General features: G+C 39.7%; 1 protein-coding gene across 5 annotated transcripts in view; it reads right to left on the reverse strand.

Annotated features, from left to right (window-relative positions):
- The window catches only part of sipa1l1 (signal-induced proliferation-associated 1 like 1), an 80355-nt gene extending 72100 nt beyond the window's left edge, over positions 1-8255 (reverse strand). For all 5 annotated transcript variants that reach the window (XR_009233599.1, XR_009233598.1, XR_009233597.1 and 2 more), the window contains exon 1: positions 8005-8255. The gene's annotated coding sequence lies outside the window, so the exon portion shown is untranslated. The remainder of the gene's footprint in view (positions 1-8004) is intronic.
- Between the last annotated feature and the right edge of the window lie 12719 nt (positions 8256-20974).

The following is a 20974-nucleotide window of genomic DNA, read 5'->3' on the forward strand; positions in this document are numbered from 1 at the left end:
CCTGTCCACCATGGGAGAACCAGGAGAAAACCCAACGCACCGGGCTGAGAACTGGCGATCTTCTTGCTGTGCTCTAACAGGCGAACCCCCTTAGAAGTGATGATGCTCCGTCAAATTACACGCGTCACATCACAGTTGGTGCTTCACTTGACACGTTGTAAATACAACAATAAATCAGTCCTTTATCGGTCCTGCAGGGGGGGAATTCCTTCTCTGCATTTAACCCATCCTCTACTAGAAACCTGCCTAGAATTAGGAGCAGCAGGCAGCCACTGAGCAGCACCCGGGGAGCAATGCAAGTTGGGTACCCAGCCCTTTTTTGACCTGTGGGGAACTGGCAACCCTCTGGTTACAAGCCAAGTTCCCTTTCCACCCACAAAACCAGGAATTTAGTGCTCAAAATCAGGTAAATCATCAGAGTTAATGAACACATAGCTACCATGCTAAGCCTGTCCTGACATGTACTTATTTGCAACAGGCATGTATAATATCGCAGCTAATACTAGCACGCAGAATAACCTGTGCTAATTAATAATTCTCCTAACAGCCCTATCCTGCATGAGCGAATTCAATCAAATCACATCTTGAGTGTTGACATAGCTATGTAATATCCTGGTAAATAGCTTGCATACATTTCAGGGCACAGTGCCACGCTCTCTCTCTCTCTCTCACACACACACACACACACACACACACACACACACACACACACACATGATGGCAGCAGGGACACAGCAGCAATTAACAAATCCTTCAGGATGAGAAAAGCACTTCTATCTCTAATACCAGCCCAGGCAGCCAACAGTGGCAACATCCTTTTAGTCAGCCAACGAGACTGAAATTTGAGGGCTGTGTCTGCATGGAAACAGATGGCAAGGCAGTTGGTGGGAATTGTGGCGACGCTTGTATACATGTCTCGTGCTCGCTCACATTCTTTTGATGTCATCTTGGACGAGATGAGAGGAAAGTTTGAGTACATCTTGAGTAAGAGAGAGAAAGAGAGAGCTCAATTTCCGACACAAATCCATGTTTGAAGCTGGATAATGACCATGTTGCACCTCCGCTCCGACTTTGAACGACAAACTGTTTTCGTTTTGCGGTGGTTTTTTAAAAACTGAACACAACTACAACATGTATGTCACAACGTCATGTGTCGACTCAGTTTGTATGGAAACATCTGCCGAGCAGCTGTGGATGGCTTCTCGCCGTATCTGTGCGGCTGATTCCATGCGGTGAAGGTGCGAGTTATGCGGGGTAACACAGGCTATATTTTATTTTGTGCGACAAACTAGTACAACACCTGTTTCCGTTTCTCTTGCAATTCTTATCCAACAACGTCAAAGTCAGTACTGCACACACTGGTGCCCTTAGAAAGTCACCTGCCAACTCTGAAGCTGGTCACTTATGTGATAGATATATAGATATAAAATCAACAGACTATTATGTTTGAGCATCTCGGTGATCTAGAGTAGCAGCATTTATGGATTCTTAACACCACTTTACAAGAAACAAACCTATAATTATTTTGATTATTTCTATGTATTAATGGTTACTAAATGAATCGTGAACTACTCTGATAATTAGTTAATCCGTTTGAGGTTTTTTTTTCAGGTTTTATGATTTTTCTGCTTCTTAAATATGAATATTTTCTGGTTTCTTTGCTCCACATAACAAAGGAACATTAAAAACTATAATAATAATCATTAGTTGTGGCCCTAAATTTCATACTTTCAAAATAAACGGAGTCAAGAAAAGAGTGAAACTGGGGATTAAATAGATAGAGGCTGAGCTGCTCACAGGAGTGTGCTGTGTTTAGAAGGATTTGGGTGCGTTTGAGTGGAAAATTGTAGTAAAAACTGAGGTTACATCACTTTTATTAAAGCCAAGTTCAAAGAATCAACCGTCTATAATTGATATCTTGTGATGTCAGCCCCTCGTACTGGTACCAAATGGCCCCAGTGTTTTTGAACAGACTACAGTCCAAATTCTAAATTGAGTCGTCACTGTCACTTTGCCATGGGCACGCCGCCTGATTATTCCAAAGCAAATTAAATATTTTATCCAATTCTGTAGGCAATCTTCTGTGGGATTTAAATTTCTAAAACATCCACATACACCAAGACTGCAGTGTCTTTCCCTCTAAATGCTGTTGTCGAGTGACAATCCTCATCCCCCACTTGTACTATGACAAGACTGATAATGCTGACAGCATCTAAAAATCTCTCCCTCTCTCTTTCTCCATCTGTACAGCGTGTTCCCTGTGTTTACTTCTGCGCGGATTAGCCTGCTTAGTCATTGTTTCATGGTGTGTTTTTTATACTTTGTCACAACTGAAATGTAAGCTTTTGTAATCCATACTGCCTCCATGTGCTCTAATCCACTCTTATAGCCCTAATGCTGCGGTTATTTCACCCGAGTGTAGTGCATGAAAGTGTAGTGGATGATATGGAGGAGGAGAAGGGGATTCAATTCAAGGGATATTTAGCTGTAAAGTGCCATCACCTCAGGTGGAATGGCTAAAATTAACTGCCTCTGCATGTGCTCCCTCTTTCCTCCTCTGGATGATATGAAAAGGCCTCGACATCACCAAGCGGACGCCTCAACAGGGGTTTCCAAATGTATCCTCTGCACAAGGCCACGGATCAAAGGAGATATGCAATTTCACATATCAGAGAAAACACCGCGGAGGCTGTTTGTTAAAGGAAAACAATATGCACTTCACATGTGTCAGAGGAGACAGAGCTAGGCATTTTTAGAACGGCTGCTGCAACCAAGTCCCCCTGGGATACTCTCTCTGTTATCTATTAGCTATGATTTTAAAAAGGAAATTAAACCCAAATTAAATTTTGGTTTTGGTTGTTTTAGAATGCTCAATGGTCCATTATCGAATCATCTGAATTAAATACCATTGTTAGGTTTGCCAAGCTACGCTATCATTCATGGTGATTAAGGTCAAGGCTGGGCGACATGGCTTAGAAATAATCAGGATATAAAGTTGCACACAGGTTGCTTCTCTGCACTCATGAAAAGTTTTTTCTTTTGAAATGATTGTGCTTCTCAGGAGAGTGAGAGCGTAGCTGTAAATACACTATTAAATAAAAATATCTGTATTTCATGCTTAAAATACAGATAATATCTGGTTTGTTTCTCTGGCTTTTTAATGCAATATATATATATATATATATATATATATATATATATAATATTTACTGTGGGCTTCACAAATGTATTAAATAAAATAAATATGATGATTATCAATGCAACAACCAAGAAAAGTCCTCACAGATTCCTTATCACGATAGGACGATATCCAAACTCTAAGACCATATCTTGTCTCATTTTGTTCGTCCTTATTTCAAGCAAACTCTTCATCCTATTTGTTAATTCTGTCCTTCTCCTGTTAGAGCAAGATAACCCATAGATCACCTTCCAGCACACGTAGCTGATGAAGTGCGCCCCGAGTTTCTGAAATACACATCAAGAAGTCAAATAGCCTCATAGTACATGTTTTTGGTTTGTACCTTTTAGCCTGCTTAAGAAGTTTGCAAATGCCACTTTTTTAAGCTAAAGACTAGCTAAAGACCCGAGCATCTACAGCGACACCTCGAGCTAAGACGGGAATACAACACAATGTTGTGTATGTCATGCTTTGCAATGTTCTGCTCGCCTGCTGAGAACTGTATGCCCATCGCAGGAAACATCCGGAAACAGCAGTGAGTGCACCCTGTGTGTCAACAACAGTAAAACCTCTGTGGGTGTTTTGGACAGCTCACTGATGAAACTGGACTTCTCCCAATGTCTCTAATGGCCTGGCTATGACACATGGAACCACTGTCCACTGCACACCGTTTTAAAATGAAGCAATGGTGTTATTATTATTATTATTGATCCAACACAAATCATATCTTTATTTGAAAGATCCGATATGGAGTCATAAAAATCCTTATATTTATCTTTTAATCTATCTTTATCTTGGAAGACTATTGCTGGTAGCTACAGCTAAGCTTACAGCCGAGGCGAAGTGCCATCTATGGTGTAGAAGCAGAAATACTTCCACACATCACAGTTCAGATGCTTTGTTGTCGTAATTGCCCGCTCATGACCATCACCGTCACTGTCATCATCTGATGAGCAAATAGAGCATAAATGCAGGCCAAGCCAGGGACACACTGCGCTCTATGCTAGACAACTTCAAGCTGCCTGATGTGCTTCTAGGCTGGATATGTGGAGCAAAAAATGTTTTTTCAAGGTTCGGGTTTGAATTATCTACTGCAGGTTAGAGAGATTCAAATTGAGCAATTGATATGGAAACTCAAATATCTCCAAATCAGTGGTTTTCAAACTACAAGTACCACCTGAGAAAATACTGAGCTCTCGAAGTATTATCATTATCTGCAACATTAAAATAGAGTGTAAATAGGCCGAGTAAAGTCAGCTACAGACTTTTCACAGGAGGCAGATTTATTCCCAATAAGATAATTTGCTCTCTCATTATCCTCCTCTTCCTCACATATACTTCACACACTGGTATAGTGAAATCAGTGTTAGATGGAGCGAGAGATAAGACGACTAACTTCTTGTTATTTGTTTAATTTTCTACACACTGTGCTCAAAATTCCTCAGCTCTAGTCCTTTCACATACCCTGGTATATACAGTAGAACAGTATTTTGGATTTTCCACACATACCACCGGTGGTACATGTACCACAGTTTGAGAACCACGGCTCTAAATTAATCCACAAGGAATCTAATCAAAATCGGAAATCAAATCAATTCAGGAGCAATACCCAACCATAATTATTAAGACAGCTATAATTGTTTCAGTGGGAGGAAAAATAAGACTGGTGACTGAGGTGAACACACTCTAGGTAATAAATGGGAAACACAGAGGTCACAACGCAAATATTTTCCCCAGATTTAAGACAGATGACCACCTTTAATATTTACAAGAAGGAAAACCCCTGGTTTGCTGGAGCCTCAGTTTTATTAAATCATTCTGCCCTGTAATGTGATCTATTCACTGTTAAATGAGTATTTGTTGCTCTGGTATTTCTCAAAAGACAGCCCACCCCAAGACCTTCAACAGGGAGTGCTCACATTCCAACCACCAGCATACAGAGACAGCAGAAAAGGGGAGGGAGACAGAACGAGAGCGAGGGAGAGGAGAAACTGAGTTGAGATGAAGGGAGGGAGGAGGGGGAAATGGGAGAAAGCAAGGAGAAGAGATAAGGTGAGCAACGTGGACAGAAATGATGAGAACGTCAAGAATCCCTGCACGCCCTTCACAACAGGAAGGAAGGAAGATGACAGGAAAAAGAACTGTCAGTGATGAGAGAGGGGAGGAGGAAATCGTGGGAAGTGGAGAGTAAAGAAGCAGTGACACAAGTGAGACAGGAGAGGCAGGGACGAGGCAGAGAGCTGCGAGAAAGTAAGCCAGCGAGGGAGGGGGACATATAGTGAGGCTAGTGTGGGAGGTTGGAAACAGATAAACAGGATTTTTTGAGTTTCTGTTAGAGTGATGTATCGCATGTACACAGAAGTGCACGCTGGCCAGATTGAGACTGAAATGTCCTCTTTTTCATGACTCTTCATTTGCCAGATTCCTCTCTGCGAGCACTGCCAAAAGCCTTGGCTGTCCCAGAAAGGCCGAGAATACACACTGGAGGCTTTTTTAAAAAAGAGTGACCATGTCCAAATCAAATACAAATTTAAAAAACATTACAATTTCACTCCTAAGGACTGACCAAGGCCATGGGAAATTCCTCATTTAAAATTCCCAATGAGGTCCCCTGCTGTGCTTCTGATGTAGAGATTCGAAGCTCTTTCAAACACCGCTTCATTCGCCAACTCCAAGAACACCCAGAGAGATGTTTCAGACGCCCTAAATCCCCAAATCCCTGTGATAATCTATTAGCTGCCCATCAGCAACCCTGACATTTTCCCTTTTCTCTTTACGCAACCCCTTAAATCTATTTCGACTCTTACACGTGTTAAAGAACATGCACACGTCCACCTACATACGCGCTATATTAGCCCTCTTAATGTTGCAAATGCAGCACTGCAGGCAAATCTACTCTGCATTCACAGGCAGCGAAGGCTGACGGGCACGAGATGTTCGAAAGTTTGCTTGTTTTTCTGTTTTCTGACTGGTCGCAGCAGCCAAAGCAAAGCACACAAAGAAGTTGAAATGCCGTCACAGTGGGAATATATGTCTAATGCCGCCGCTGTGTCCATTTAGGAATTGTCAAAGAAGGAAGCAGCAGGTTTCCATGTGTCTATACAAACCCCCTGAAGTGCCGAAGCTTGTTGCCTGAGGACGGACTCCACAGGTGGAGATGGCAGCAATAACTGAATAAAGAGCAGCTACAGGGGGTCCACTTACAATAAAAATCCCTGTCAGGGTTCCATTAAAGGAAAGGACAGCTCAGGCTACATCCAAACAACTCTGTTTTCATTTAAAAATGCATAAATTGTTCTCCAAATGTGCCCGCCGTCCATACTAGTGTGGCATGTTCAAGCCCCAAACAAGGAGAAACCTAGACGGGTGGCAACTGAGACGTTAGAAGACATGGACGCAGTTATATAGCTAACATTTGCTTTCAGTATCAGCCTCATAAACGAAATTCTTGCTCGTTCTAGTCCCCGCATTTTCTGAATGCAAGTAAACACTAGCGGGAGAGAATCTGCTTCCTGTTTATAACCGCATATGCATGCCTGTACTTGTACTGTAATGGTCACGTGATATAGATGTGTTAGCACGGATGCGTATTGATTATGATACAGAGCTGAAATGCTCGCATAACCATTATAACATAGCATTTTCAAATGAGAACATAGTAGCTACTCAACGGTTTTCAAACCAAATCTACAACTAGCATCACTTTCAACACGTGAATTTAAGGGACACCAAAATGCTGAGGTATTGAGGATGAAAGATGTATCCAAAGCTGATTCTGTGCATTTTTAACTGTACACAAAGTGCCATGAAGGTTGAGGTGAGCACAGACACAAGCATGGACTATTGCAATCAAACTTAAATGAACTAAAGCATTGTTGGGTTTTCTCACAACAGCAGTCTCACTGCTCATTGTGTGGTTAAATCCCAGCATGCCACCTTCACCATTTAATACATCACTGTTCAAATCTGACAACACAACACAGACGGCCATTTTGATTAATGAGGCTGGTTCTGACAGAGCATCAGGCAGAAACTCAGCTCAGGGCTTGATGTTTGACTTGGTGCAACTTCTTAAGTGTGCATTGCTCTTATCAATCCATCAATCAATCGCAGATCATTGATGATTTTCATTGAGATCTGATGATTCTGGTGTGTCACTGTCTGAATGCACACAGGGATTTGAGAGCTGCAAATGCTCAAATCAATCCTTCATTACCATGACTTTGCATTGCGACCTCCAGAGGGAAAAGGGGGAGCAACTTGGCCAACACAAAAAAAACACAACCCAAAATGTGACAGCACTTGTCTTCCATGAATAAATCACGTACAAAAATGACATGTATTAATCAAGTCAGCGAAGACAGGAAACCCACAAGAGCGGCAGCAGCTAGCCATCCCAATTATACAGCAGCCACACTGTCCCCAAAGTAAACAACACTTAGCTTTATCAGATTTTCATTTCTGCACGCTTTCCTGTTTAAATTTAGGAGCAATTCGTGAGTCGCTGTCTTCATTTTCAAACTGTGCTTATAGAGACACTAGAGAGGGGACACGCTAACTAAAAAGCTAACGACACAGGGCTCGTTAGAAGACAGCAGCAAACTAAGCTACTATAATACTTGTTCATGTGAATAGCACTACCTGACTCCTACAGCTTAAATTGCCAGTGCAGGATTTTTAAAACCTGGCATTCATTAAGGCTAACAGTGAAGTGTGCAAATTATGGATTTACAAAGTGTATGTTGCTCCAACAAAACTAACGGTGTTGCATTCGGTGTCAGTGAGAGGAGCAGAAGAGCAGAGGAGGAGAAGGAGAGCGCACTCACCTTTATTCATTTCCACCTTGTCCGCGTTTTCCAGAGGGGGTGAAAAAATAAAGCTCTCGCTGCTTCGAAGCCGTCAAACACAACCAGTCGCAGCCGTTACAGGCACAAACAAACCGAGAGTAAGTGTATTGTGTGATAGAAGACCTCTGTGGCTTCTCCACTTTCGTCTCCCCTGCCGTTGCTGCCTCCCTCTCTCTCTCTCAGCGTGTCTCTCCGTCCCTCTGTCGTCCGCCTCTCGGTGTTGTTCAAATCAGAAGTTCATCCAAAGTTGCAGCCTGATCGTCGCTCCGCCCTCGCCGCCGCGGTGACGTCACTCTCCGCCGCTTCTCATTGGATCTCCTCCGGGCTCTACTCTCGCGATACGAATCACCAGAGCGAGCTCTGTCTGTACTATCGCGAGAGTCGAACGTAAGGTGCGGACCACCACCAGCTAAGCTGTGGTAGCAACATCTGCTACGCGTTTATCGTCAACTACAGCAAGCGCAAGCAGGTGTAACATTTAACCGCTAGTCCTGCTGATGAAGATTACTATAGATATGAGCTTAAATTTGTCTTGGTCCAAAATGAACATTTCAGGCTTCCACATGGACAAAACTGTCATTTCACATGTCCACAACTTCATGCTTCCTTGAACTAATGACGTCACTTTTCTTAATTCACGTGTATGTGGTGTGTCATATATCTTAAACTCATTTGTACATATCTACAATGTACAGCAAGTTTGTGACTATCCATGATTCAAGTTTGGAATATGTATAATTTAAAACCTTATATGTATGTATACAACTGTACACATATATTGTTTGAAACTCAAGTATAATTATCACGTTAGTGTCACATGTCAGTGTTTGTTTTTAAATAATATTTATATTATTACTCCATGTGGATGTAAGGGATAAAAAAAAAAACAATCACTATAAGTGCAGTAATTATCAATTGTCAAGTGGTTGATAATTATACCGTTAAAGATTAATACACCATAAAGAGGCAATAATATAAATGGCAGTTTTATTCCAGTTTCACAGGAGAAAAGGTGCCATTTTTTGCTGCTTTAAATTCATTCAACTGTGCAGGAAGTAAACTGAGCTATATCTGCGAGATTATAACCCTTTATTTGACAATTTTATTCAGCTTTTGTCACTCGGTGGGTTTATTGGAACTTTTTCTTCTGTTGAAAACAGTTGCTCGCGTGGCTGGAAATACTGACGATGTCGGCAGTGAGACTAAATGAAAATAATAATAATAATAATAATAACAATAGTAGAGTTATGTGTTTGAAAAGTGGGAAACAATACAATAGACTCCTCGAGTTTCACTGAACTGTCTCGTGTCTTTGTTCTACCTGTTTTACACCCAGCCTCGCTTGTATGACACAGACAGGTTACTAAACATGCGTATAATATAACTTGTGTTTGTCAAGGGCAAACACAGACGAATTCCACTGACGTTTGGTTGTTTCAGTGCCAACTTTTTGCTGCGGGGATGCTTTTGTACTGGAATTTAACGATTCATCTTAGTATTTGCACTCAGACAAGTATTATTCAAATTAGCTTCACATATTACGCATACAATATTCCAGTATAATTAAAACTTTGCCTTTATGACACTATCAAGTTTGCTTTAATGCCATGTTGTTCTCAAACTGTGGCACGTGTTCCACCAGTGGTACGCGAGCTTGCTCTCCTCAGGAGAAATACTCTTCTACTGGATACATTAGGGTACGTGATTGGAGTGGAGTGCATAGAAAATAATAATTATGCATTAAATAATAATAATAATAATAATAGTCACCTTATCTCTCGCTCCATCTTAATCTAATGTCACTATACCAGTGTCTGACGTATGTGAGGAAGAGGAGGACGATGAGAGAGCAAATTATCTTATCTTAGAAAATGTTAACTCTTGTAAAATAAAAGTAACTTAAAATTATAGGAACATTATTGCATGTACTAGATAACATTCTATCAATATGTTTTCTTTGTGAAAAGCGCATCAAATGGCATCATATACAAACACAAACTAGTAACTTGTAAAGCCGTTGTTTTCGGTGTAGTGAATCATTAGAATAAAGTGGATTAAAAAAAGATTAGTTCAGTACTTTGAACAGAAATACGGCTGAACGGGTTGAAAATGTGCGAAGTTCACCAAAAATGTTTTCTGTGAAAAACACAGAAGACGAAATATACCAGATATGAGAACAACAGGTTATTAATATCGTAATAAAGATCCATTTGCTGTATGTTATAGCTTATAGTTGAATAATTCCACCCTTTTTTTTCCTCACATACATGAATTATTTCAGGATAAAACTTGAATTAGATGAGATTCATCAGAGTGCTGCAGGTATCAGTGTGACAGGAACTCATCTCTCTCCATCTCCTACACAATCCTCCGTGAACATGTTACAAACTCTGTTCTCTGTACTCCCTGCCCTCAAACTCCTTCTTTTTTTTCTTCCTCCGTAATTATTAACACCGGACCCCGTTGTCGTCTCTCCTTTCTTTTCTTTTTATTTACTCATCCTCTTCACATTCACCTCTCCATCTTCTTTCACTCCCACCTTCTATGTACGCGCTTCTCTAAAATGTCACCCAGAGTTGCATAATAATCTAATTAAGACAAAAGGGAGAGAGAGAGAGAGAGAGAGAGTTTTCCGTCATTAAAACCTTTCTATTCCTGTCGCTCTTATATGGGTCTTTCGCTCTCTCTGTGTGTGCACTGTGTTCTGTTGTGGGCCGGATATTTGTGTGGGTGGCTTTGTATTGTTCTCTGGTGAAAAACTGCTCCCCGAGGATTAGCTCAAGTAGTCTAATTGAGTTTGCTGCGGAACACAATTCAGTATGGATTAGAGAGCACTGTATATGGAGGGGATACATGGGCAGCATTCAATGCCTGTAATTCCTGTTAGATTTGCTCATAAAACAGTGGCGCTTTAAGTTCCTTATGCGGCGGGAAACAAGGTGACACGTTGAGAACTTAATTCCTCCTCTTGTGGTGAGATTAAGAGGAGTTAGGGCGATATGACTTTGTTATTGAGAACTTTATAAACGACCAAGAGTGCGGTGGCGTCATTATTAATACATTAATACACATTTAGGGAGGAAATGCAATGCACCCAAATTCTCCAGAGGGATTCATAAGTATCTGGTAATGGACTCAAAAAGTCCTTCCTCCTCCTCCTCCTCCTCCTCCTCCTCCTCCTCCTCCTCCAAGCGGTCAGCATTTTAAAATGATATAATGATATAATGATATTATTAAACCCTTTGAACACAAAGCATTTTTGTTTTTTCCAGTACTGTGTCTAAGCGTTACAGTATATACAGAGGCTATAAGAATATAATAATATAGAGTGTCTTATGTCGTTTTTTTTTTTGCATTTCAGTACTCAGAATGTTTAAAATGGGATTGAATTTATGAATTGTGTAAGTATACCTCACAGTTCAACGTTCACTTGGCTCCTTTTTATGAAGGAAAAGAAGAGGAAAACGCTCTATTTTGTGACTTCTGTAACAATTATTGCTACTTTATGTCACAACTAAAGATGCAAATCACAACGACAACTACAAAAAATGAAATTTTTAAAGCCTGAATATGTGACCTATAAACACACCCCTCCCAGGATGTCCATATAAGGAGTTGTGTATTATTCTCACGGCAAATTTACCAGGGGTGCACCTGCGGCACAGATCCGCGTCGCGCGAGCACTAAGGGTTAATCTGTCAATAGCTTGTGTGTGTCTTCATGGTCTTCACTGTTTGTACGATTCATGCAAACAAACCAAAAACAGTTAAATATCTGCTGACATACTGATTCTGGTATGTTTTCTGATGTCAGAAGAACGCAATGTAACAGATAGCATCCATTTTAGAATTTAAAAAGACTAGTTTTGCATGTTGTAGCCTCTACCATGGCGACATCGCGACATATTTGATGCTTACCGATTAATACAGCATGGTGGATAAAAGAGAAATGACAACATAAAGCCATGTTTTCTGTTACTTTAGGTCGTGTCTGATCATATTACATAACTGAACTGAGTTCTTTTTCTCCAACTGTAATGAGGCTACTACACACAGACAACAGTTTGTCACTTTCCAGTGTGAATGGACAACAATTAACACTCAAAATACAGTAACAGTGTGCGTGGGAAGGAATAAGAACACAGACAATTACTCTACAGATCTTGTTATACAATAAATGTACTGTATATATGTATATGTACATATATTGTCTTGTCAATGTACATTAGTGGGTACAAATGTTCTAATTGTGTAAAATGATTCACTGTTATTTAAATATACCATTTTTGCTGTTAGTTACATGACAACAAATGCAGTACTTTTACACATTTATTTCCAAGTAAAGCGTCTTGTATAAAATACCTTAAAGGCATACTTGGGTATGTTACCAGAAGATGACTTTGGTAGAAGTTGCAGTCGTTTTTTTGAATATTATATTATATATATATTATATTTTATATATATTATTATTATTATAATATATTATATATTAATATTACTTAAGTAAAAGTCTTAAAGTATATGACATTTACTGTACTTAAGTATCAAAGGTCATTTTCTGATATGAAATATACATTTTAGAAGTAAAAGTATTTTTTAGCGAGGAGTTAGGATTGAGTCATGGTGGCTCAGTGGTAGAGCAAGTTGTCATTCAACTAGAAGGTTGTGCGTTCAATTCCTAGCTCTGCCAGTGTATATGTGTCCGTGAGCAAAGACACTTAACCCCATGTTGCAGCGTGTGAATGGGTGAAAACTGTCGTGTGTAGAAAAGCACTCTATAAATACAGACCATAATACCAACTCTTCTTCTTCTGATTTTATTTGGTAGTAACGAGTAACAAAGACAGTTAGAGGAAATGTAGTGGAGTAAAAGTAAAAGTTGCGAGAAATATAAATGTCCAAGTACAGATATGTGAATTTTGTACTTAAGTCCAGTAACGTAGTATTTGTACTTTATACTGTAACATTTAGTTACATGAACAAATACATTACTTTTACACCTTTTCCAAGGAAAGATTTACACCTTTATTCCAAATATGACTTAAATCAGTTTGGATACAATTTTTCATATCTGTAAATATCTGCTCTGATATGAAAACGGAGCACGACACGTAACGGTGCCGTTCCTCCTCAGCGACGAATTTACAGATTATTTTCGGCTCCACTCAGAACCAGATGGTTCCCTGCAGGGAGAGGGTCTGTCAGAGTCTTTGTGCTTCTGGCATCTTTGACGTCTTCCACTGTTATCTTTCATATCCTCTGTTAGCCAATCTGACAGCTCTGAAAGAAGGAATTTTAATGAGACAGGGAAAAAGTGGCTTTAAAGCTCCGTCTTTAACCCACGGCATCAGAGTAGGTGGCGCTGCAGCAGTGTCTGAGACACATTAAGATGTCAAATTGGGAAGTCTGGACATGGGGGGCGACCACCTATCGGATACATGACCGTGGTAACCCGGCGAGGGGAGTGTGGTGGAATTCCTGGTTCTGTTGCCCTTGGAAGCAGAGGAATGAAAAGAATGGGCCCCATTCACAAAGTTCCACTCAAGCGGTGCTCCAACACTAATAGAGATTGACACGAAGAAAGGCGACAAGTTGTTTTCACACACACTGGCTCTTTTGTCCCCTTCACTGAGGGGTGTAACGCAGACAGTGGGCTCCGAAAATAGACATAATTCGACGCGCTTGTTTTGCGAGGACTTGTGCCGTGATTGGTGTTTGTCTCCATGTTGGCGTTTGGTTGCAGGTGGTTATTGTGTAGAGAGGAACTGGGCGGCGTCAGAAGATGGAGCTAATACTCGTGGATTGACGGCGTTTGGGACAGCTCATCATTTTTAACATCTTGACTTAAAAGACGCACAAAGTACACGTGTCAATTTTTGCACAACGTGTAAAATAAAGTAACAGAGAAAAGGAAAACACATAACACAACAACATACAGCATAGCCACGCACACACGCGGAGAACATGCAAATTCCATGCAGAAAGGCCCTTGTTCTAACCCGGGTCACAAACTCGCATCTTCTTACTGCACGGGCAAGAGTACTAACCACTACACCTACTGTGTGGCCCACGTCTGAAAACTCCTGATTTAACCCTTTAACACAGAGTGTATTGCTCATTGCCTCGTCTCACCACGGCACGTCATGGCACGGCTGCGAGAGACGAGCAGTGCTGTCACTAAATACACCAGACTCCTCTATTAAATATTGAGATTTTAGACATTTTCCCTGGTAATTGTTGGAGATTAACCCATGTTTTTAGGATTGTTTACTCTTTTTACCTGATCGACATTGTTCGGCTTGATTCTGGTGTCTGACATCTCTTCCTATGACGGCACTCTGACCGTCACAGGCAGTGGAAACGCAACTTAACCGTGCCATGCCAAGGCAAGGCGAGGCGAGCCAGTGGAAACGCGCCATAAGAAGTTGCACTTCAAATTATTACAGTAATATAACACCCCCACACACACACTCAGAGAAATGTATTGGAAATATGTCTTATACTGTTCAAATTTCAAAATTAAAATGCAAAACTCTAAAATCAAATTCCGTTTTTTTTTTTGTTGTTCTTCACTTTAAACTGTTAATACACTCTTTTAACGTGCATTAATTTTAAATAAGTGCTAACCCAGCACTCGGAGTGTTCACCTGATGTAAGAATAGAATAGAATAGAATAGAATAGAACTTTATTGTCTACCAAGGATGGAAAGTGTTTTTTTATCCAAAACGTTGGATAAAACTTAACAAATCGACTGTTTAGCGGCTGCTGTCGCTTTAAGGTCTTGACCTGATGATAAATGAGACATTATTACATTTCATGGGTGATGGTTACAAATGTCAGAGCTCAATTTCAGGAAAATCAATCCAATAAATGTCAAGATGTTCCACTGGAAAGGTAATGGTGGACTCATTGGTAGCAAATGAAACTTTCTTTCTTTTTTTTTCCCACTTGATGAAAAGTTGATGTATACTTCAAAGGAAACTTTGAGTCTTTATTATTTCTTTATGAGCTTGAATTGGATACATACACTTCAGGGAATGGGGTGGTTGATGGGTTTGGGGGTTTTATAGCCAGAAGCTCAAACGTCTTTGGTTAAAAGAAACGGTTAGAGAAAGACAAATAAACCAGTTTTTTTCCTGTGCCATCAGCTTTATTTGAACACTCCTTAAATTCCTGTCCGCCAAGTTGAAGGCCAGTTGCTGTAAAGACGAGACTCAGGACGAGGGTTCATCATCCATGATTTACCTCGTGTGTACGTTCCAAAGGGAAACTCAATAATAGCTTTGAATTCAATTAAATCTATTAAAGGTTTTTGCTGTTGATGTAATTATTCCACCTCTGTTTGGTCTACATCTGAAAATGTGTGTCTACACCACAACTAATTCACTTTTTTGTGGACACTTCTTTGTTACTCGTTACTACCAAATAAAACCAGAAGAAGAAGAAGACTTGGTATTATGGTCTGTATTTATATAGAGCTTTTCTAGTCTTGATGAGCTGCTTTACACGACAGTTTTCACCCATTAAGTGTCTTGCTCAAGAACACATATAGGGCGGGAATTGAACGCACAAACTTCCAGTTGAACTTGCCCTACCACTGAGCCACCATGGCTCAACCCTAACTTTTTTTAATACTTGTACTTTTGATACTTTAGTACAGTAAATGTCATATACTTTACTTACGTAATATTATAAAAACAAATGACTTTAACTTCTACCAAAGTCATTTTCTGGGAAGATACTTGGTAAGTATCCCTTTAAGGTATAATTCAAAATATGTAATTGACTTGAAGTCATTTTTCCCTAAAAGTGGTTTTATTTTCTAGTTTTTTAGAGCCATTTTTTGCAGTGCAACTGAACAAATCTTTTGTTGAGTGAAACAACATCTACACGCCGCTATACTCACTTAATCGGCATTGTGTGAGCTCTGGTTTTTTTTTTAAAGCAACCACTAAAAGTGAAAAGTCGGAGTCTTTTCTCAGCTGCAGGGATGTAATAGATCCGGTTATCAATGTATCTGCTGCACACAAACTCCAAAAGCAAGAAATGCACGGCAAGAAATGTTGACCTCTGTCTCTGCATGTTTTCACAGCAGCGGGAGATTAACATCTAATCTGTGCCTTGTCATATATCCTCACAAACCCAGGCATCCCACTGTGCACAAGCACAAGATCATATCGAGAGAGTCTTTGAAGAGAGGGTATTAAAATTCAAAATATCTATATAGTTTGGTACTGTATATGTATATATATGTATATATATATATATATATATGCACCTTCCTACTGGGAGAGCTTGAGCTGTGTGACTCACGTTGGGGTTAAAAAATAAACCATGGAGACGTAGAGGTGGGAGGATGACATCACAGCACCCTTGGAGTTGGACTCAGTTCAAGCATGCACTATAGGGGCGCAGGCACACACAATATTTATATATATGTATACATATATATATATACATATACATATACATATATATACATATGCATATATATATCTATATATATATATATAGATATATATATATATCTATATATATATGCACACCCCTCCTCCACCACTGCCTCTCAGCAGTCACACCAACCGCCTCCTTCCTCACACACACTCTGTTGTGTCCTGAAGAGACATCGGGAATTGTTGTGTGTTTTTCGTGACTTTCCAACTTCACGTGGAGGACGTGGGAAGAGGGAAGGATTGCCGATATGCTCTGATTGGATTTGGGGGCTGAGGTTGACAAAAATAACAGAAAAACATGGCCAACATGGATGCCGTAAAGCTCTTGCATGTGTGCATATAAATATATATATCTATATATAGATATATAGATATATGTATACATTTTGGGCCCAGCTCCAGCTCCTGTGATTACAGCACAAACAGAGAAATCTCCCGATACATGCTGCATTCACAGGCGAGAACACTCGCTGTCTAACACAATTGATGAAGAAGAAGAAGAAGAAGAAGAAGAAGAAGAAGAAGAAGACGAAGGCAGGATTAAAGCCCGGATCTCGGAGACAAGTTGCCTCTGACAAGCAGCGCGTCTTCTGTGGCCGCGTTTAAAAATAGTTATGCAGGCTGACAAATGTATGCTGGAGTCATGCTGCAACAGAAACAAAGAGAAAATCATGTTCATTTAGTGTCACTTGTTCTCTACGTCTTTGAATTACGCGACATGGTGTGTTTGGTCACGTTTGTCACGGCGCTCGTTGCTGTCAGCTTTGCAGTTCAAATCAGGATTTACAGGATTTTTTAGGAGAAACAAAAGTAGCTATAGTACATACTGTATGTCTTATTCAGGTGAATGTCTCCCTTGTTGACGCCCCCTACTGGTTCACGCCCTGCATTGCTGGGTGTACGCAGTAGACTCATTACACATTCGGTACTTGAATTTGAGGGGAATTGGTTCCTGGACAGTTCTTGAAAGGTCCTGGAAAGGAATTTGATGTCAATCAAGGTATGGATGGTAAATCAAGGTCATGATAACTTCTATTTCTGGTTGCCTTCAACCCCCCAATGGTTTGGTTCTGTCTCTAGTTTCTGTGAATGTAGATGTTGTAGTATGAAGTACACAGAGACACATACAGGCCTGGCATATGTACTGCAGGGAATTTCAAAATAAAAGGGTTTGTTTTGATATGGATATTTGATATATGGTGTAGTTCACACACAAAATGTTTTGATTCATCTATAAATATGAAAAACAGACATTTTAAGTTGATATTCAGTGATGGGCCACAGGAAATGAATTAAGGGGGCCACAAATTGGCCCGTGTACCACAAGTTTGACCCTACAGTTTAAAGAAAAATGTAGGTCAAAATAATGTCCTTGTACAAAATGACCCTTTTACAATGATGACTAAAAGAAGGTTATAATTGTTTTGTTGTTGTCATTTTTTAAAAGAAGGCTACCCCTTCCCCACGCAGCATGTTTTTACTTTTGTTTTTAAGTTGTATACCGTATATTGTTTGAGAGGACAGAGGAAGTAGGAGGTGGCTCTGACGATCACAGGTAGCTTTTTAGTACAAAAAAAAAAAGGCTTATTGCAGCCACAGGTGTCAGAGAGAAAAATGATAAAAAGGATAAAGTGATTCATCGTCAGATCTGCCTGGAGAAGAAGAAGCGGAAGATTTTTTTTCCTTCCACCCACACGGCCTCGACTGAATGTGTGATTTTGTGTCTATTTTCTGCTCTGATTTTCTGGCCTGAGCATGAAGCTGAGCATGAGGCAGTTAAGTGTGTGTGTGTGTGTGTGTGTGTGTGTGTGTCTGGGTCTGACTCGGTGGGGAAGCTGCAGCAGTTAATTAAAGTTGCCATGCAGGTATTTCAGGATTATGAGTGGGTGTATGTAAAAAAAAAAGAGATTGAGAAAAATGAAACGTCATGATGTTCCAGGTACAAACGACCGTAAACACTTGTTTGTGCTGATTGTGTTTATAAATGTTCTCGGCTGTTGATTCAGTATAAATGTTATTATTTATAAGGACGTCTCTCTGTCCCAGAGTCCAGGTTAATAAAAAAGTTTGTTCTTTTTTTTATTACCTCACTTTGTTTTCAATTTTAATTCTCTGGTTGGTTTAAATTTTTTTGGTTTTCATTGTTCGTCTTGCAAAAAATAAACATTGTTTGTGGCACTTTGAGGGACGCTCACAAAACCTAGCTCCCCCATTTTGCCTTTGTCGCTATTCAGATGACTCTAGCGACAAATCTAGTGACTATTTCTGGTGTCATTGGAGACGTTTGGAGACACTAACGTGAAAGTACATATTGTTCTTTGAAGGTCCTGTGTCACACCCTAACCAGGGCTGTTAAGACTTGGTTTTAGGGTTTGGAAAAATTAAAATTAATGTCAGAATTCTAAGAAAAAGTCAGAACTCGTTAGAAATCCTGAAATGAAAGGTCTCAGAACTCTCAGAATTCTGTCTTTCTGACTTTAATACATATGTATATACATATACACATATATATGTTGATATATATATATATGTACAGTATATATGTATATATATATATATACACATATGTATGTTGTCACCTCATATACTCCTCTCCCAAAGGAAACAAAAACGTTCCCTGCTTGTACATTTTGAAGAAAGACACGTGACATAAAGTGATTTTCTGTCATAAACTCTTGACCTTGTCAGGACCAGTAAATAGTCCTCATGGAGACCAGAACCTGGTCCTAATGAGGCAGAACCTCATCTTCTGAGAAGTTTAGGGCCAGGATTTTAATTGTGGTTAGGTCTATGGCATTAATTGTTTTGGGAATAACAAGCTGTACAAATAAAAGGAAATCAATGCAAGTGTGTGTGTGTGATGCATATTCATTGTTATGCACAGAAACCCCCATCACTAATCACTAAATTAACATTATTATAATTTTCTGTGTACGTTCCATTCATTCATTCATTCATTCACAGAGTGTTGTACTGTACTAAAAATAAGAAGCACACAGGGCATCCATCCCAGCGTCCAGGACGACTGTAGCCACGAGGCCGAGGTTATGATTAATTAGTGACCACCAGATGGCAATGTGGTGTAACACGAGTGTGTGTGTGTGTGTGTGTGTGTGTGTGTGTGTTACACTCTGGCTGTGCAGTGAAACCAGCTCCACGCAGAGCAGACTAGAGAGGACGTGGTGACTCCAAGTAAGGACTCAATGTAAACTGTGGGGGACACTGGACTCAATGTCCTCACACGTAACCCTTTTATTGATGCGTCTGCTTGTTTGTTTTCCTTTTTATTTTCATTTTTGTGTGTGTGAGATTCACAAGAAAAAAAACACTATAAATATTAAAATGAAAGAAAAAAAAAAGAGCTTTATTTTGACAGTAGAATAAAGTCCCGTCCACACTTTTGTTAATGTAGTCTGGTTAAAATGGTCTTGGATTAATTCAGACGCGTAGAAAAAAGTCACCATTGCTTTGATGACCTAATATCTGTTTCTGAGTGTGAGAGATTCACATTTTCAATTATTGATTATGGGAATTTATGACCTGTACTACAAAATAAAGTGGGACAGAGCTTTATTTTGACAGTAGAACAAAGTCCTGTCTTAACAAGCATGTCTTCTTCTGTTCTTTGTCTGTCTCGGTTGTTTCTTGACCAAACTTCACAGCTTTTCTACTCAGGATTTAAACTTTATCTCCCCAGTCACTCTGCTTATGACACTGCTGCAGCTGCAGTCTAACGTGGTCTGGTGCACGTACAGTAGCTTCTGGTTGTGTAATGTTTTTTACTAAAGATGGACATATTTGCTGTGTGTATATGAAATCACAGTTTCTCTGTGCCTTGGGGGTTTTTAAACACCACTTTCTGGCATTGATTATTATCCTTCCTATTTTACTTGTAATTATCAATTCAATAGTGAGACTTTTTTTCTAAGGTGATTTTTAAATCTCTTCTTAACACTCGCCTCTCCTCTTTGGCCTTTGACACAGTTTAAAGGGCCATATTTTACACATTTCCAGAGATACATGTGTCATTTGGTCGTGAGACAGTGGATCTGAGATACATGTGTCATTCTCACAACAACAGAGGAAGTTGGGATTGTAAAAAAAAAAAAAAGCCCTACGCTGCTCTTTACTGCGTTTCTGTCAAGTTTGATGAGTAAAAGATGTGAAAAAATCTCATAAACAAATAAAACCCCATCCTTATTATTTTCTGTCTCATTTATTTTATTTGATCTGCTTTTATTGTGGGTTTTTAATCCACGTTTTTATGTCTTTTGACTTATTTTAGTTGTTTTAGCTTCTATGACTTTTACTTATTTGTTGTGTCCAACTGTGGTTGTTTTAAAGTGCTTTACACATAAAGTTGGATACAAAGTCATGTGTATGTGAAAACACCTCCATCTGTTTGTAATAATGTGTTACACCAAAAAAAAAGCGTCTAATACACGGACACTCAACCAGGGCTGCAAGGATTCATTGATGGTTAATTACTAAACTGA

This window comes from Solea solea, chromosome 17, assembly GCF_958295425.1.
Source record: "Solea solea chromosome 17, fSolSol10.1, whole genome shotgun sequence".
NCBI lineage: Eukaryota > Metazoa > Chordata > Actinopteri > Pleuronectiformes > Soleidae > Solea > Solea solea.